General features: G+C 52.5%; 1 long non-coding RNA gene and 1 pseudogene across 1 annotated transcript; both read right to left on the bottom strand.

Annotated features, from left to right (window-relative positions):
- Nucleotides 1-648: 648 nt before the first annotated feature.
- LOC135441902 (zinc finger protein 239-like) lies at nt 649-1,874 on the bottom strand (annotated as a pseudogene).
- A 13,507-nt stretch (nt 1,875-15,381) lies between these two features.
- On the bottom strand, nt 15,382-16,888 carry LOC135441903 (uncharacterized). Its single transcript, XR_010438577.1, has 5 exons — nt 16,805-16,888; nt 16,219-16,254; nt 16,056-16,094; nt 15,597-15,665; nt 15,382-15,505 (listed from the first exon to the last, which is right to left on the bottom strand). It is a non-coding gene; the product is annotated as an uncharacterized LOC135441903 (long non-coding RNA).
- Between the last annotated feature and the right edge of the window lie 279 nt (nt 16,889-17,167).

Below are 17,167 nucleotides of genomic sequence, written 5' to 3'. Positions count from 1 at the left end.
GGGCACCAGAGGGAAGAGGTTCCCACAGCCCCAGCCAGGGACCCACTCCCAAGGCTGTTGCCATGGCCACCAGGGCTGGCACCAGCTGGGATGTTTGGTTTCCAGGGGCTAGGGTTCAGGACTGGGATTCCCCAATTTTCTGCTCTTGCTAAAACCGCACTGCCCTCGCTGCCTCCCGCCTCCCATGGAAAGCACAGTAGGCATAGGTCTTGTGCTGGGATAAGAACAATTTATTGGGAACAGCAACGAGATAAGGAACAAACGGAACAGAAACAATATTGATAACAGAAGGGATAAATAAAACTGTTTACATGGAAAACTACAACACAACTTCCTGGCTCTTCCCAACAACATCTATTCCCCACCTGGAAAGGACACCCTTCTCCTCAGGGAGAGAGTCCCTTTCCTGCCCCTGGCAATGACCTGAGGTGGGAGTGAATGCAATAACACGGCCATGCCCAGACCCTCATGTTCTTCAGTTCTACACCATGTCATTGACAGGGGAAGGAATCGGGACAGGGGTCTTCCCAGCATGGATCACAGGGAACATGGATCACCCGGGCTCTTCCCAAAATGGTTTTCTCATGGGGAAAGAAGCTGGAGCAGTGCACGAAGCTCTTCCTGCAATTGGAGCATTTCCAGCTTCCCTTACCAGTGCCTCCTTTGGTGTCTGGTCAAGTCAGAGCTGCTGGTGAACCTCTTCCCACATGTGGCGCACTGTTAGGGCCTCTCCCCAGTGTGGATGCGTCGGTGGGTGACAAGGTGGGAGTTTTGCTTGAAGCCCTTCCCACACTCAGGGCAGCGCAAGGGCCTCTCATCTGTGTGAATCCGTTCATGCAGGAGGAGATTGGAACTGCTCTGAAACCTCTTCCCACAGGTGGGGCACTCGTAGGGCCTCTCCCCAGTGTGGATGCGCCGGTGCCTGATGAGGTTGGACTTGTTCTTGAAGCCCTTCCCACACTCAGGGCAGCGGAAGGGCCTCTCCTCTGTGTGATTCTGCTGGTGCTGGAGGAGATTTGAGCCGGTCCGAAACCTCTTCTGACACTGGGGACACTCATAGGGCCTCTCCCCAGTGTGGATGCGCCAATGGGTGATGAGGTGGAGCTGCGCTTGAAGCCCTTCCCACACTCAGGGCAGAGGAAGGGCCTCTCCCCAGTGTGAATCTGCTGGTGCTGGAGGAGATTGGAGCTTCTCAGAAACTTCTTCTGACACTTGGGACACTCGTAGGGCCTCTCCCTAGTGTGGATGTGTTGGTGGTTGACGAGAGCAGAGCTGCAGCTGAAGCCCTTTCCACTCTCCCCACACTTGTAGGGCCATTCCTCGGTGTGGATCCTCTGGTGGCTGATCAGGCAATGGCTCTTCTCTGAGCACTTGTAGGGCTTCTCCCCATCATGAAGCTGCTCCTGGGCCACCAGCTCTGAGCTCTGGAAGGAGCTCTGTCCACCTTCCTGGCACAGGATGAGTCTTTTCTCCTTAGAGCATCCTGGGCTGGGTTTGGAGCCCCTCCTGCTGCAGGATCTCTTGGACTTGTCCTCCCTGTTGGAATTCTGCACTGTGGAGCCACTCAAAAGAGCCTCTTCCATGAGGTTCTGCTGTGGGGATTTGTCCTCCCTGGTCTCCATTCTCAGCTTCTTCCCTGGGGAAGGAAGGACAAGGAGAGGATGGGATTTGGCTCCGTGCCACTGGAAAGGGGAAGGAGATCCCCCCAGTGCATCCCCAGCAGGACGGGGTTGGCAGCAGGGTTGTCCTGCAGCCAGGGGCTGTGCTGGGCTGGGAGATGGAGCAGGAGAGAGGGGGAAAGGGGCACTGACTTGCTCCTCACGTGCCTGGGGCTCCTGGGGCATCTTCCTCTTCCTCGCAGCTTCCTCCTTCATCTTGCGAAAGTTTCAGGATGGAAAATTCTGTTTTGGGTTGAAAACAAGGAATGAGCACACTAAATTTTGTACAGGGTTGAAGGCAAAGCTGGGGGGAGAGTCTAAGCCAGAATTACAATTTGATTAGAAAATGAAGATCAAGGCAATGATACAGAAACACTGCCTTAAACTGACAGGGTCAGGATATAACCTGACACCCCTGTTGGTCAGGGTGGTGGCAGCAGTTCCAATAAATGGTGGCTGCAGTCCTGTTGGAGTGATCAACGTGATTCTGTCAGAGCAGTGATCCTGTAGAAGGGTCTGGTCTTCCTCTGAAGGTCCAGTGGAGGTTATGGAGCTCTTGTCCTCTGGCAATCCAGTAGGCAAGCTGCTCCTGGTTGTAGCAAGTCTCAGCTTATATCCAGGTAGGAATGCTTGGATCCGCCTCCTGGGTGGAGCATCTCACAATGGGATGATGGAATTTTATCAGTCCTGCAGTGACACTCAATGGCCCATTCACAGAAGATATCTCCCCTGGAGGGCGTTATCAGGGCTGAGTCATGGAAGAGATAAAGAACACTGCCCTGCCTTTTTATAGCAGTTGATGAAGATGGGGATTGAAAACATGCATTTGGTTACATCTTGCATGGCAACCTGAAACAGTGGGGTGATCCCTGCTCAGGGGGGTGAACACCACCCCCCTTACCCGAACTGGCTCAGGTGTAAAATGCCCACCCTGGGAAAGCCACACACACAGGGGACAGCGTCACACTTGGACTGCTCCAAGGGAGGTCTCTGTCACTTGTCAGTCCCTTGCCATGCCCTGCTTTCCTCTTTCTTTTAACTCTCTCTACCTCACATTTACTTTTCAATAAAATCCACCTTGGATTTGGTCTCATTAGCACATTAACTGGGGCAGAGGCATCTCTCTAGTAATTTTCTTAACCAGATTGAGACATTATTTTGGCGCAGTGAGTTCAGGGCACTGTTCCCTGACCCCAAGTGCCTTTGAAAACAGCACGGTTCCCTCCTCTGAGGTGGGTGTGGTTCTCTCTGGAAGAACTCTTGGAACTTGGACACAGCTTCCTCTGAGTCACTTATGGAAGAACAGATGAGGAAAATGGCTTTTTTGGGTCTGGATTGTAAAAAAAAAAATATTTTGTTGTCCTTCCTTGAAAAGTTTGTTAAAATCACTGGAGGAGAGGGAGCAAATTATACCAGCAAGATTGAAAAGGTTCATTTACTCCAACGTGAAAAACACAAGGCTGTTGAATGTCCCAGAAGAAGCCCAGCTCAAGTAGCTAAATTCCCAAGTAACTGCAGCCAGGGGTCTCCCATAGGATGTTTTGGAGAGTGTTCGGAGCCGGCAGATCCCAGACTCGAGCCCCGGATATCTCCAGGCTCCCCAAGAGGAGCTTTTTTGGGGGGAGAGGAGCCGCGATCGCCCCTCGGGAGGGTCCCGGGGGGTCCACGTGGGGATGGCCCGGTACCGACGGGGCAGGACATTGGTTTTGGGGATCCCCGTGAGAGCCGGGGCTGTGGAACAGGGGACCCCCGGGGCGGGGAGAGGGGAAGGGGCGATACCGGAGCTGGGGGACCCCCGGCAGCCCGGAGATGAGGCGGGGACGGGACCCTCTGACCCTGACAGGGGCGTCCTGGGGTGACTTCATGATGCTCCTACCCCCAATGGTCTGTTTAGCCCAGAAATGAGTTCTGCACCTTTAAGGCTGGTTCTGAGAGAGAAGGGGAGGAGGAAGAAGCTGCAGTTTGTTTTCATACACTGCACTCACTTCTCCACATTCTGGCTTCTGGATGGACAGACAGACGGACAGAGATCTCCTTTGCTTTTAGTCAGTTTTTAGGTCTCTGAGGCAGAGAAGTTCCCTGGACTTTGATTTTTCTTTTTCTTTGGAGCTGTTTAAACCTGCTCTGGACTGAACAACCAGAACACCGCAGGCAGCTCCCACCTGAGGCCCACTGCGATGGACCTGGGCCAAGGCATTTCCAGCACTGGATGGATTGATAAGAGACTGATAATAAACGGATAAGAGACTGATAAGCCACTGATAAGGCACTGATAAGATGCTGAGTGCGCAAAGCTACAACCCAAGGAGGGACTTTTGGAGTTTGCCATCTATTTTGGAGAAGCAGGAAGTTTTATTGCTTAATATTGTTCAATTTTTGTGCTGGTGAATGCTTTGCCTGTAAAATAAAGCTTTTTTAGACTTTTCTTCCTAGAAATATTTTCCCGGACTGGCTGAGGGTGGGGCTGCTGAATCGGCATTCTAGAGGAAACTCCTTTTGGAGGGTTTCAACCAAATTTGCCCTAAACCAGGACAGGGTGGTGGAAAGAAGGGGGAACCCCAAGTGACTGGATTGATGGGAGGCTGGAGAGGGGGACCTTGGGACCCCAGAATCTCCCAGAATCCAAAAGCAGGACCCTGGAGAGGAGGGATCCCCAGGACCGATGGAATCCCCACCGGCCGTGAGATGAGGGACCAACCATAACCCAAGAGGGATGAGACTGGAAATGGGAAACTCCTGGTGGCTTTTTTTGATTCACTCTTGATTTTTGGACATCAGGTGTCTTCTGGAAATGGATGTGTATGGCAGGAATCCCCAACCCAAGGCATTCACACCTTGTTTTTTCCACAAAAAAGGATTTTCCCCAAACCTTCCCAACATGACATCCCCCCTATCCCGCTCTGGGTGAGCTCAATCCCAAACCTGACCCCAATCCTGGTCTCAGTCTCACTCCATATTTAAACACACTCACAGTTCTCTATTTAATCACATTCCAGTTTCAAACTTATCTCGCCCCAGACCCAGTCCCAACCCCAGCCCTAAAGCCAATCTCATGTCTAGCCTTAACCCCAATCCCAGCTCTAATCCAAATCTCAGCCCCAACTCCAACCCCAGCCCCAATTCCAGCCCCTTCCTAAATCCTCAGCCCCAAACCAAATCCAGGTTCAGCCCTTCTGGGGGTTTGGGGGTGTCTCTGTCCCTCTGACCCCGATGATGTTTGGGTGGGGTTACAGCAGGGCTGAGAGGGACAGAGACCCCCCCGGCCTCCCCAGATGTGAGAAGGTCGGAGAGCCCCCCCAGCCCCGAGCACCCTCAGCGGTGAGAGGGACACAGAGCCCCTGGTCCCCAGCCCTGCACAGGCATTCCCTGAGGCCAGAGGGATGGAGAACACCTAAGCATCCCCCAGGGTGAGGGGACAGAGACCCCCGAGCATCCCCTGGCACAGGGGTGAGAGGGAGGGAGACCCCCCAGGCATTTCCTGGGAGAGAATGATGGAGACCCCCTGGGGAACGGCCTAGTGTGAGAGGGACAGGAAACCGCCCCCCCCAAACCCCTCCCAACCATCCCCCAGGGCGAGAGGCACAGAGACCCCCTGAGAATCCTCTGAGCAATGGACAAAATAGACTTGGCAGAAATCAAACTTGACTCTGCAAAATCACTTTGAAGAATATTTGCTCTTCCCACAAGTAACTTGGAATGAAAGCGAAAACAAATGCCAAATATGAATAAACCGACATTCCAAGCAGTGATGTGGCAATTCCAATATTCATTGCTTCCTGCACAGCTCCAGCTCAGCTGCTGGCAGGTTCCGATAACAGGAAAGAGGAAATTTGGCCCAATACAGATTATTAAAAGGAATGGAAAGCTCTGTGTAGCAGTCACAAAGGTGACAGGGATAAAGAGAAAAATGATTGTCACATTTGATAAAGACCCCAATCCTGGGAATTCAGGACTTATTCGGAAATTGATCTACTTGAGCTGGGCTTCTTGTGGGACTTTTAGCCGCCTTGTGTTCCTCACCGTGGGGTGACTGAACCTTGTCAGCCTAGCTGGTAACATTTGCTCCATTTCCTCCAGTGATTTTAACAACTATATATGGAAAGACGGCAAATTATTTTCTTTACACTGGCCACCCATAAAAGCCATTTTCCTCATCATTTCTCCCATAAAGAGAAAAAACTTTTATAAGCTTCATAAGCTCCCCAGGAGGAAGGAGGGACGGTGTCCAAGTTTCCAAGAGTTCTTCCAGAAAGAACCACAACCTAGTGAGTGGAATGAGCCATGCTGTTGTCAAAGGCACTAGGGGTCAGAGAACAGCACCTAAACACACTGTGCAAAAATAATGTCACAGTCTGGTTATGCAAATTGTTAGAGAGATTCCTCTTCCCCAATTAAGGTGCTAACGATACCAAATCCAAAATGGATTTTATTGAACAGTAAATGTGAGGTAGAGTGATGGAAAGAAAGAGAAAAGATGAGTGACAAGGGACAGAGACCTCCCCTGGAGCAGGGCAAGTGTGATATTGTCCCCTGTGTGTGGGGGTTTTACACCTGAGCCAGTTTGGGTAAGGGGGGTGGTGTTCACCCCCCTGAGCAGGGATCACCCCACTGTTTCAGGTTGCCATGCAAGATGTAACCAAATGCATGTTTTCAATCCCCACCTTCATCAACTGCTATAAACAGGTGGGGCAGGGTTCTTTATCTCTTCCATGACTCAGCCCTGATAACGCCCTCCAGGGGAGATATCTTCTGCTAATGGGCCATTGAGTGTCTCTGCAGGACTGATAAAATTCCATCATCCCATTGTGGGATGCTCCGCCCAGGGGGAGGATCTAAGCATTCCTACCTGGATATAAGCTCAGCCTTGCTACAACCAGGAGCAGCTTGCCTACTGGATTGCCAGAGGATAAGAGCTCCATAACCACCACTGGACCTTCAGAGGAAGACAAGACCTTTCTGCAGGATCACTGCTCTGACAGAACTACGTTCACCTTTCCCACAGGACTGCAGCCACAATTTAATAGAACTGCAGCCACCACCCTGACCAACAGGGTGTCAGGTTATATCCTGACTCTGTCCGTTTAAGGCAGTGTTTCTGTATCATTGCCTTGATCTTCATTTTGGTTTAGAATTGCAATTTTGGTTTAGACCCTTTCCCAGGTTTTCCTTCAAACCTGTACAAAACTCAATGTGGTCATCCCTTGTTATTCTCCCAAAACAGGATTTCCCATTTGCAAACCTTTGCCAGATGGAAAAGGAGGCTGTGAGGAACAGGAAGGATCCCCAGGACACTCGGGCAGGTGAGGAGGAAGTCAGTGCCCATTTCCCCCTCTCTCCTGCTCCATCTCCCAGGCCAGCATGGCCCCCGGCTGCAGGACAATCTAGGTGCCAATGCCATCCTACCGGAGATGCACTGGGGGGATCTCCTTCCCCTTCCCTCTGGCATGGAGGCAAATCCCATCCTCTCCTTGTCTTTCCTCCCCCAGACAATAAGCTGACGATTGGGACCAGGGAGGACAAATCCCCACAGCAGAACGTCAAGGAAGAGGCCATGATGAGTGACTCCTGGGCACAGGAATCCAACGGGGAGGAAACTCCCCAGAGATTCCATAGAAAGAGAGGCTGCAAACCCCGTCCGGGGTGCTCTGAGGAGGAAAGACCCTCCCTTAGCCAGGAAGGTGGACAGAGCTTCAGCCAGAGCTCAGAGCTGGTGGTCCATGAGCAGCTTCATTGTGGGGAGAAGCCCCACAAGTGCGTGGAGTGTGGGAAGAGCTTCAGGCAGAGGAGCAGCCTGATCCGCCACCAACGCATCCACACGGAATGGCCTACGAGTGTGGGGAGTGTGGGAAGGGCTCAGCTACAGGTCAGAACTCGTTGCCACCAACGCATCACACTGGGGGAGGCCTACGAGTGTCCAGTGCGAGAGGTTCAGACAGCTCATCCCTCAGCACAGAGTCACACAGAGCAGAGCCTTCCATGCCTAATGTGGAAGGCTTCAAGCAAAACTCCAACCTCATCAGGCACAGGCGCATCCACACTGGGGAGAGGCCCTACGAGTGTCCCCAGTGTCAGAAGAGGTTTCAGAGCAGCTCCAATCTCCTCCAGCACCAGCAGATTCACACACAGCAGAGGCCCTTCCGCTGCCCTGACTGTGGGAAGGGCTTCAAGCAAAACTCCACCCTCATCAGGCACAGGCGCATCCACACTGGGGAGAGGCCCTATGAGTGTCCCCAGTGTGGGAAGAGCTTCACCCAGAACTCTGCCTTCACCAGCAACCAATGGAGGCACTGGTAAGGGAAGGCCTCCAATGCCCCAAGTGCAGGAGGATTTTGTGCACTGCCCCAACTCCAATCATTGGAGTATCCACATTGTGAAAGAGCCCTGATGATCTATGTTCCCATGATCCATGCTGGCAAGACACCATTACCTTTTCCTGTCCCTGCCAATGACATGATATGGGATAGAAAAACATGAAGGTCCGGCCATGGTCCTGTCATTACATTCACTCCCACCTCAGGTCATTGCCAGGGGCAGGAAATGGACTCTCTCTCTCTCCCTGAGGAGAAGGGTGAAATTTCCAGGAAGGGGAAATTGTGGCCAGGAAGACCCAGTGACTTTTGTTGAGTTTTCCCTGTAAACAGTCCCTTCTGTTATCCAAATTGTTTCTGTTCCATTTTTTCTTTTTCTCGTTGCTGTTCCCAATAAATTGTTCTTATCCCAGCCTGGGATCTTTGCCTTTTGTTCTTTCCACAAGAGGTGGGAGGGCAGCGAGGACATCACAGTTTTAACGGGAGCAGGAAATTGGGGAATCCCATTCCTGAACCCTGGCCTGTGGAAACCGAGCATCCCAGCTGGTCCCAGCCTTGGTGGCCATGGCAACAGCCTTGGGAGCGGGTCCCTGGCTGGGGCTGTGGGAACCTCTTCCCTCTGGTGCCCAGAGACAGGGGCGGAGGAAACGGCTGCAGCTGAGCCGGGGCAGGCTCAGGTTGGATGTCAGGAAAAGGTTTTTGCCCAGAGGCTGCTGGGGCCCTGCCCAGGCTCCCCAGGGAAGGGTCCCAGCTCCAGGGCTCTCTGAGCTGCAGCAGCGTTTGGACAGCGCTGCCAGGCCCGGGCTGGCATTGTTGGGGTGTCCTGTGCAGGGCCAGCAGTTGGACTGGAGGATCCTGATGGGTCCCTCCCAGCTCAGCCAATTCTGTGGCTCTGGGATCCCATGAGCCTGGGGATGGGGCTGCCAATGGTTGCCATGGCAATGGGCTCTGGCTGCAGGCCTGAGCTGGTGTCCATGGCAACCACCCCTGGCATGGGGTCTCCGTGGAGCTGCTGAGGGACTGACCATAGCAACAGGGGGCTGGGGATGGTTGCTATGGAAACTGACCATAGCAACAGGGGGCTGGTGATGGATGCCGTGGGAACTGACCATAGCAACAGGGGACCAGTGATGGTTGCCAGGGAAACTGACCATAGCAACAGGTTCCTGGTAATGGTTGCCGTGGAAACTGAACAGAACAACAGGAGGCTGGTGATGGTTGCCTGCTAAGGATCAGATTTGTCACAGGCCCTCAGAGAGGTTCCATGGTGACTTTCCAGAAGTCTCCAGGCTGTTCCAGAGCTGGAATGTCACAGGCACAGACAGGGGCTCCATGGAGACCTCCCAGGGCTTTCTGGGGATGGTAAAGAGCTGTGTGGACAGAGGCAGTCACAGCCATTCCATGGTGACATCCCGGGGGACCTTGGGCTGCAAAGGCACCGATCTGTCACAGGCACTCATGGGGGCTCCACGGTGACATCCCAGGAGTCCTCACTTGCAGGCCTGTCATCAATGGTCCATTGTGGCACTGTGGAGCCAAAGGAGACCATTGTGACACAGCAAAGCCCCAGGGTCCAAAGGTCCATTGTGACATTGCAGACCTCATGGAACAGAGGAGTCCCGTGACATTGTGGGGCCTGGGGAGCCACAGAGACCATTGTGACACTGCAAGGGCTCATGGAATCCTTGGGACCATTGTGACACTGTAGGACCATCTGACACCTGGGGGCACTGTGACACTGTGGGACCCCATGGATCCAGTGCATCAGTGTGACACTATGGAGCCCCATAAAACCAAGGGAACACAGAACACCTCTGACTGGTTTGGCTTCCCATGGACTGCCTGACTGGTCCAGGTGACCATTGCACCTTGAGGTTCACTTCTCATGTGCTGCTGAAACACTGGGGCTCTGTCCTTTCCTTCCCAATGGAAAAGCACTGTCCTTCTACTCCAGGCACCCATGGCCAGAATTGGGATTTCACCTCCAAAGTTCCTTATATCCAGGAATTCTTCCCATCAGAATATTGCCAGGACAAGTCTGGCTGGCAGTAGTTTCACAAGGGTCACCTCTCATCTGTCCCCAAAACACTGGGGGAGGCTCCATGCTCTCCTTCCCATGAGAAAGAACTGTCCTGCTTCTCCAGGTGCCCATGGCCGAGATTGGGTTTCCACCTCCAAAATACCCTCAATCCAAAATCTGCTATTACTGACATGTCTAGCTGACCTTGGCTCTCACCTGCTTGAGGCTCTGTGCTTTCCTTCCCATGGAAAAGAACTGTCCTTCTCAGCCAGGTGCCAATGGCCACAATTGGGATTTCACCTCCAGCATTGCCTGTTGTGACAGACCAGAGGAGATTGTTGGCTCTAAACATTTTGTGTGTGGGGGAGGAAGGGGCAGGTCCAGCCTTGCCCTGCCCTGTAACCCCAGCCCTGCCCTGCCCTGTGACCCCAATCCCCCCAGGGGCCTCCAGTGGGTTTACGGTTTCTACCTGACCCGCGGCACACTGAACCCCCAGCACCACCGTCCCACCCTGGGCACTGGGCCCCTCTTGGCTCTACTCAGTGCTGCTGCTGTACTCGGGGCACCCTAAACCCCGGTAGGGACCCGTGTCCCCCCACTGCAGGGATTGTGCGCGACTCACACTGCCCTGATCCTCCACACACCCAGAGCTCCGTTCGGTGTTTGCGTGCTAACTCACCAATTCATCTACCACCTTTACTCGAGTTTGGTGCACAGGAAAAACACCAGCCAGATATTCGCAAGAAGTCAGGAATTACACAAAATTTTACAGGCAAAGTACAAAAAACCAAGAAACTTTGGAAGAGGATTTCATGCAACATCAAATTACAAAGAAAACACTTATCATAGCAGTAACTTCATTACCTTAGTTCATTTGACGTAGAAATCATTGAACACGTAAGCTGTTGAGGAACCCAAAAATGTTCCATATAAAGAGCATTAGAAGGAGAAGAAAGAGACAGAAAGACAGAAGCTCTATAGAAAGATGCACATATGACTAACAGCTCCTAGGGTTCCAGTGTGGGTGAGACACAAACCCCAGGAGAGGGCAGAGTCCATACCAGGGGCTCACCTTGCGCTCCGTGTTTTTAAGCCTCCGGGCCTTTGTGGGCCTCCCCCCAGGTGGGATTTCTGATCACTCAGGCAATCAGGGCTGGGTTAGCACTGTCCCCACTGTGTGACTGATTGACAGCTCATCCCACAGTGTCTCAGGACATTGATCTCATCCATCCTCTGATAGTGACTATGGTGACGCTGGAGAACGTCATGGAACCATGGGTAGTTGTGACCAGGTGGGTCCAAGGACACCACGGTGACATCAGGGAACCTCACGGGAACAAGCGGCCATTGTGATGCTGTGGATCCCCATGGAACCAAGGGAACATGGAAAAGGCTGATGCCTTCAGTTTTAGCTGTCATATTTCCAGATTCTCTACTGCATTAGTCTGTAACTCTGGACTTCACACACAGTGTTAGCAAGTTCTCTTCACAGTGTAGTCAGACAAAACAATCCTTTCCAGCCCCAGAACTGGACACTGTTGCAGCTTCAGGCACAAAAAGTGCAAACAACAGCGAATTGAGGAGAGCAGACTGGGAGGATGGGACTGCATAACCTGAGGCTGTAATTGGACAACTAATCCCAATATTTAAACGGACCAAACCTTATAAAAGTGTGAAAACTCCTGACCATCCATCCATTTTGAGTGTAGCCTCGGCTGGGCTCTTGTACTGCTCAAGGTGAATCCTTTGAAGGCCTTTTAATAAATCACAGCAAGAGGCAGAAGCCATGAGAAAGGTGACAACTCTTTGTGAGAACAGAGTTGTGGAGCAGTGAAAAACAACTTGTTTTTCCTGAGAAAGAGCTCTAGGGCTGTGGGAAACAATCTACTTTCCCTGAAAAAGAGCTGTAAGACTGGATAAACACCAGCCACCTGTATAAACTGTTTTTTCCCTCTTAGAAAAATGAAAACTATCTCTCACAAACTTTTCCTGCACATACACACCAGGGGTTTGAGTGACAAATCAATACAGGGTAACAACTTGTTGCTGACCAACTAGGGATAGACAGGGGATGTTCTTAAAAAACCCTACAAAAAAGCCTATAAAGGGACTGTATAAAAATAGCACAGGATTGATCCTTTCTTTTTGCACCACAAGACAGGTCCTTCCCTGCATCCCTCTTTATTGGGCGCTATTTACTTCATAGCTTTTTGGATGGTCTGTTCCAGTTCACCCCCTGCATGTTGTCTTTCCCCAAGCTGGATTATTCCCAGGTTATATCCTTCCCCTTTTACCCTTCAATCATTATAATCCCCACCCTGTATTCCAGTGCCTTCCCTATCCATCCCTGTAAACTCTGCCCCTGTTCTGGACCCTTCCCTGTCAGTCTCCTGTAAACCCCTCCCCTGCAGGTTCCGCCCCTCAGGAATTCCCCTCATGGATGACGCCCCATTGGCCCATGTGACCTGCCCTCTCCACCCCCTTATCCCATTGGTCCCTGAGATGTATTCCCCTCCTTTTGCTCCTCCCTCCCTGATTCCCTATTGGCTCAGTGATCATGCCCACCCACAGTTCTGGTGCTATATAAAATCCTGAGCGCACTGGTGCTTGGTATTCTTTGGTGCGTGTTCCCTTTGATGAATAAAGCTTCCTCAGAATCTCACACCGAAGGCCTCCCTCTCCTCTTTAGTCTGCTCCCTGACACTGACACCATTCCAGCTGTGGAGCAGGTGGCTCCAAGGTTCAGCTCTCCTTGTTTCAGGGGAAGCTGTTCCCCACTCACGGCACAGCGGCGCCCCTGATCCAGCTGTGGACTCCAGCGCGGTGTCAGCCTGGGGCTCCTGCTGGGCTGAGTCTGCCTCAGGCAGGGCTCAGGTCCCGCACAGCATCTCGGTGTCACCTGTGAGCCTCGTGGAGAAGACACCTCTGTGTCCTCTGCTCAGAATTTCACTGCCAGGACAGCAGGAATGCAACCCAAACCTGCCTTCATCCTGCTGGGGTGGGGAACTCCTGCACCAGGGGCTTTCTGGCCATTCTGCTGCTCATGGCCAAGACATTTTCCTTGCCCCTCTGCCAGGGCAATGCTCTGTGCCATCTCTGCTGTGAGGCTTCCGTGGGGCGATGTCAGCACCAGTGGTTCCTTCACTATTGGAACTGGAGGCAGCAAACATGACTGAGCTCTGGTGAGCTCTCAGGATGGCCGGGGACAACTGATCCACCTGGCTCACTCTGATATTCCCCAAGTCCTGCTGGAGCCGATGGACCCAGCGGCCAAGAACAACCCCAGAGCCAGGTAGAACCACTCGCCCTTTTCCAGGACACTGCCGTGGCTCTACCCCATCGTGGCCAGGCATTACAGGCGACCGTGTAGGGCCCCTCACCCAGGAAACCCCACAGCCCCGCAGGGCCCTGTAGACAGGTAGACTCAGCAGCCCCATCCCGCCAGGAAACCAAATTTCAAGACCAAGAAATAATTTCAACATACTTTTGATATAGGAAGATTTTTTTTTGGCATTTAAATTCTTTTGAGTAAATGAAGAATTTTGGAGGTGTTCCATTGTATTTTCAGGGATGCCCGATGAAGGCAGGAATGATGCATTTAACTCCATGTTCTCAGAAGGCTAATTTATTACTTTATAATACTGTCTTATATTAAAGAATACTACACTATACTATACTATACTAAACTATACTATACTAAACTATACTATACTAAACTATACTATACTATATTATACTAAAGAACAGAGAAATTATACTTAGTGAATGTTCAAAAGACAATAATGAAAACTCCTGACTCTTTCCAGAGTCTCGACACAGTTTGGCCATAATTGGCCAATGATCAAAATAACTCACACCAGAATCCAATCAAACAAATCACCTGTGGGTAAACAATCTCCAAACACATTCTGCACATGAGCACAACACATGAGAAGCAAATGAGATAAGAATTGTTTTCCTTTTTCTCTGAGGCTACTTAGCTTCCCAGGAGAAAAATCCTTGGCGGAGGGATTTTTTCAGACAATGTGAATGCCACAGTGTTAGAGATGAGTAATGAGATGGTTGGCTCTCCCAATTAAAGGGTGAACATGGTTAGTATGTTAAGAGAAGTTGTACAAATTTATAGCTCTGTTATTGCAATGTGTCCCCCGCCACCCAGCATTGTTATCCTGGGATGATCTTGGCAGTCCGGGCATTTGGGGAGGGGCAGATTGTTCCTAAGAGGCACGGCTTAGCAACACCTGCCCTCCAATGCAGTTCCACAAAAGCAGTCTACACCAATGGACAGCAACCAAGAGTCAACAGACAGCCTTTGGGAGGAGCTAGGGCTGCCTGTTGCAGCAGCAAGGATATAAAAAGGAGAGCAGCCATTGTGTGGATGAGCCACCCACATGGTTACCAGCCACGAAACGGGGAGAAAAAGTTTTAAAAGAAAGCTTGTTTTGAATTTTTATTTTTCTTTTAAACCCAGGCCATTCCTACCACTTTCACAGTGAACCATGGAATAAACAGGGCAGGAGACTTATTCTCCTTTTAATGCCTTTATGAAAAGTGATCAGCTTAAGGTTGGGAGGCTCGACGGGTCCGCAGCTTCTCTGTCATCGATCCCAGGATGACTCGGAGGAGCAGGAATGGAGGAATGTGTAGCTTTGTCCACTAAGGGGCAAAGGTGAGGGTCCTACCCTCACAAGAGCAGTGGGGATATACCCCATGTTACAACTTTTGGGTTTTCTAGTCTCGGGGTCTTTGTTCCAGCTGAGGTCTTTGCTCAGGGTGAGAGGCAACAAAGGTTCTCAGCGTCTCTGCAGGCTCAGTACTTTGCTCCTCACATCCAGACATAACTTTGATCTCTTAATTCTGTGTTGGCTTGTTGTTTTTGGAGTCTTTTCAGTAAGTTCGGTAGGGTGGCTTCCCATGGCATGCTGGTCTCAAGGTTATTTTGCATGCCCTCTGATGCCCCCCCACCCCCATGTCTCCTTTCACTGTCCGGGGACAAGGGCTATTAAGTTAGCTTTAGGCCGGGCCATACTGATACAAAAGGAGCAATTAACAAAAACAACCAATGATTACAATAACAAACAGGTAGAACTCCACCTTGGCAGCAACTGGTGTAACTGGTTCACACTGCAAACTTTTTTTTTTTTTAATTGGCAGATTTTTTACTTATAACAACCTAAACCTTTCTCACCACCTGGAACCCACCCCCCCAGTCAATCCACTCCCCCTGGACTCTGCACAACTCCAAACACACCATTTGTCTGGGGGAAAACACAGACTGTGTCAAGGAAGCAGAGCCCAGACCTGGCCTGACTTCCCTGGACCGCCGGAAAGGAGGAAATCCAGACCCATAGATACACACATGGACACAGAGCAAAGCTTTGGTCAAAGGGTTTACTGATTCTTGATGAGTGATTATTCAGGGGAAATGGCCCAGGGCTCAAAGAGTTCAGGGGGTTCCTCCAGGGATGATCATCTCCTCATGCCACTGGAGAGGATAAAGTCCACTGGTCCTTCACACCCTAAAAGACAAAGCCCAGAAGGTGACCTCTGGAGCCCACTGGGCCATGGATGGGCTTTGTCCCCAGCCCTATCCCTGCAGGCACGGCTCACCTAGGCATCCAGAGCGGCAGCCAGGCGCTTCTGCCGCAGGAGAGCCCGCAGCTCTTCAGCCACAGGGGGCTGGGGAAAAGGCAGCGTTAGAGACACACTGGGGGCACCAGGCTGCACTGGGAGGCAGGGGAGAGCAGGGGGGCCTTGGGGAAGGGGCTGTGGCAGCAATGGGGTGCAGGAGCTGCTGTGCTGCTGCCCAGAAGCACTGGGCTCCTGGCCAAGAGGCACAGATGGGGCAGGGGCTCTGTCCTGGCTCATCCAGGGGGTCCTGGCATGACAGGGATGGGAATGCTGCAGGGCCCTGGGCAAAGGCTTCCCTGGGGAGGAGCCCTGGGGAAGGGAATTGTCTGAGCTGTCAGGAGGTGTGCACTGGGCTGTGCTGGGACACACTGGGAGGGCCTGGGCTGTGGTGGCCATGCAAGGGGAGGGTCTGACACCAGCAGAACATGTGGTACCCACCAGAGGCGTCTCCAGGACCACAACATTGTCTAAATCCAACTGCAGAGAGACCAGGAGACCTCGCTGGTCACTGGGATGTCCTCAGTGCCAGCAAGGGATGGGGGGACACCACTGTCCCCCAGTTCCCTGAGGGGATGCCCTCCAAAGGTAGCAGCCCACTCACCTCCCGGAGATCATCTTGGGTTCCTTCCAGGAGTGCCTGGAAAGGAGAACAAAGGCTGGGTCCGGACTGGATCTTGTGGGGCTGGGGTGACACACAGGTGCAGGGAGCAGGGCACAGGCAGAGGGATGGGAATTCAGGGCCTCCAAGGAGATCTGTTTGAGGTGGGGGGAGACCCAAAGACACTGATCTGGGGTCAACTGAGGGCCCAAGGGACAGGGCTGGGGGTGTGGAAGGAGTACGCTGTGAGGTACAGGGGAGGAGAAAGGAATTGAAGTGTAGGGACATGGGAGTGCAAGGGAGGGGCTTGGTGGGGACAGAAGAATGAGGACAGGTGGGGACAAAAGCAACAGGACTGGGAGATGCTGTGGGAGTGGGGGTGAGTCAGGGAATTGTACAGGGGGAGCACTCTGCAGTGGCCAGGAAGAAAGGCAAAGGATTGAGGGGGGTCATGGAAGGAAAGGCCTCAGGAATGGTCAGTGGGAGGGCACCTGGGGACCCTGAATGGGACACAGAGCAGGGACCAAAAGGGTGGGATGGGAGGCCAGAAAGGGCAGGAAGTGGGGAAAGCGTTTGGCTGGTGCCTCACCTTGGCCTGTGCCGGGGGGCACAGCAGGATGGAGAAGAGCAGGGCCACGCTGAGAACAGCCACCTTCATCTTCCTCTGGCTCTGGGCAGCGCTGCCTGAGGCTGCAGCAGGTGAAGAGGACCTTTATCCCTGCCGGGACTCCTCCCTGCACCCTCCCTGCCAGCCCCCAGGCCAAAGCCCGGCTTGGCACAGCCCCCAGCCCTGGCCACAAGCCCAGCCCTGGCACAGAGTCCATCCTACCCCACCTGTGGCACGGATCCAGCCCCCTTGCCCGGCATCGTTCCAGCTTCCTGCACGGGGCAGCTGCCTCTGGAAGGGCCCAGGCACCTGGGGGGCCAAGGGGGGCAGGCAGGGAGCCAAAGG

This window comes from Zonotrichia leucophrys, unplaced genomic scaffold (assembly GCF_028769735.1).
Source record: "Zonotrichia leucophrys gambelii isolate GWCS_2022_RI unplaced genomic scaffold, RI_Zleu_2.0 Scaffold_663_27796, whole genome shotgun sequence".
NCBI classification, from domain to species: Eukaryota; Metazoa; Chordata; class Aves; order Passeriformes; family Passerellidae; genus Zonotrichia; species Zonotrichia leucophrys.
The sequence above is the reverse complement of the archived record's forward strand: the minus strand, read 5'-3'. Positions and strand labels throughout refer to the sequence as shown.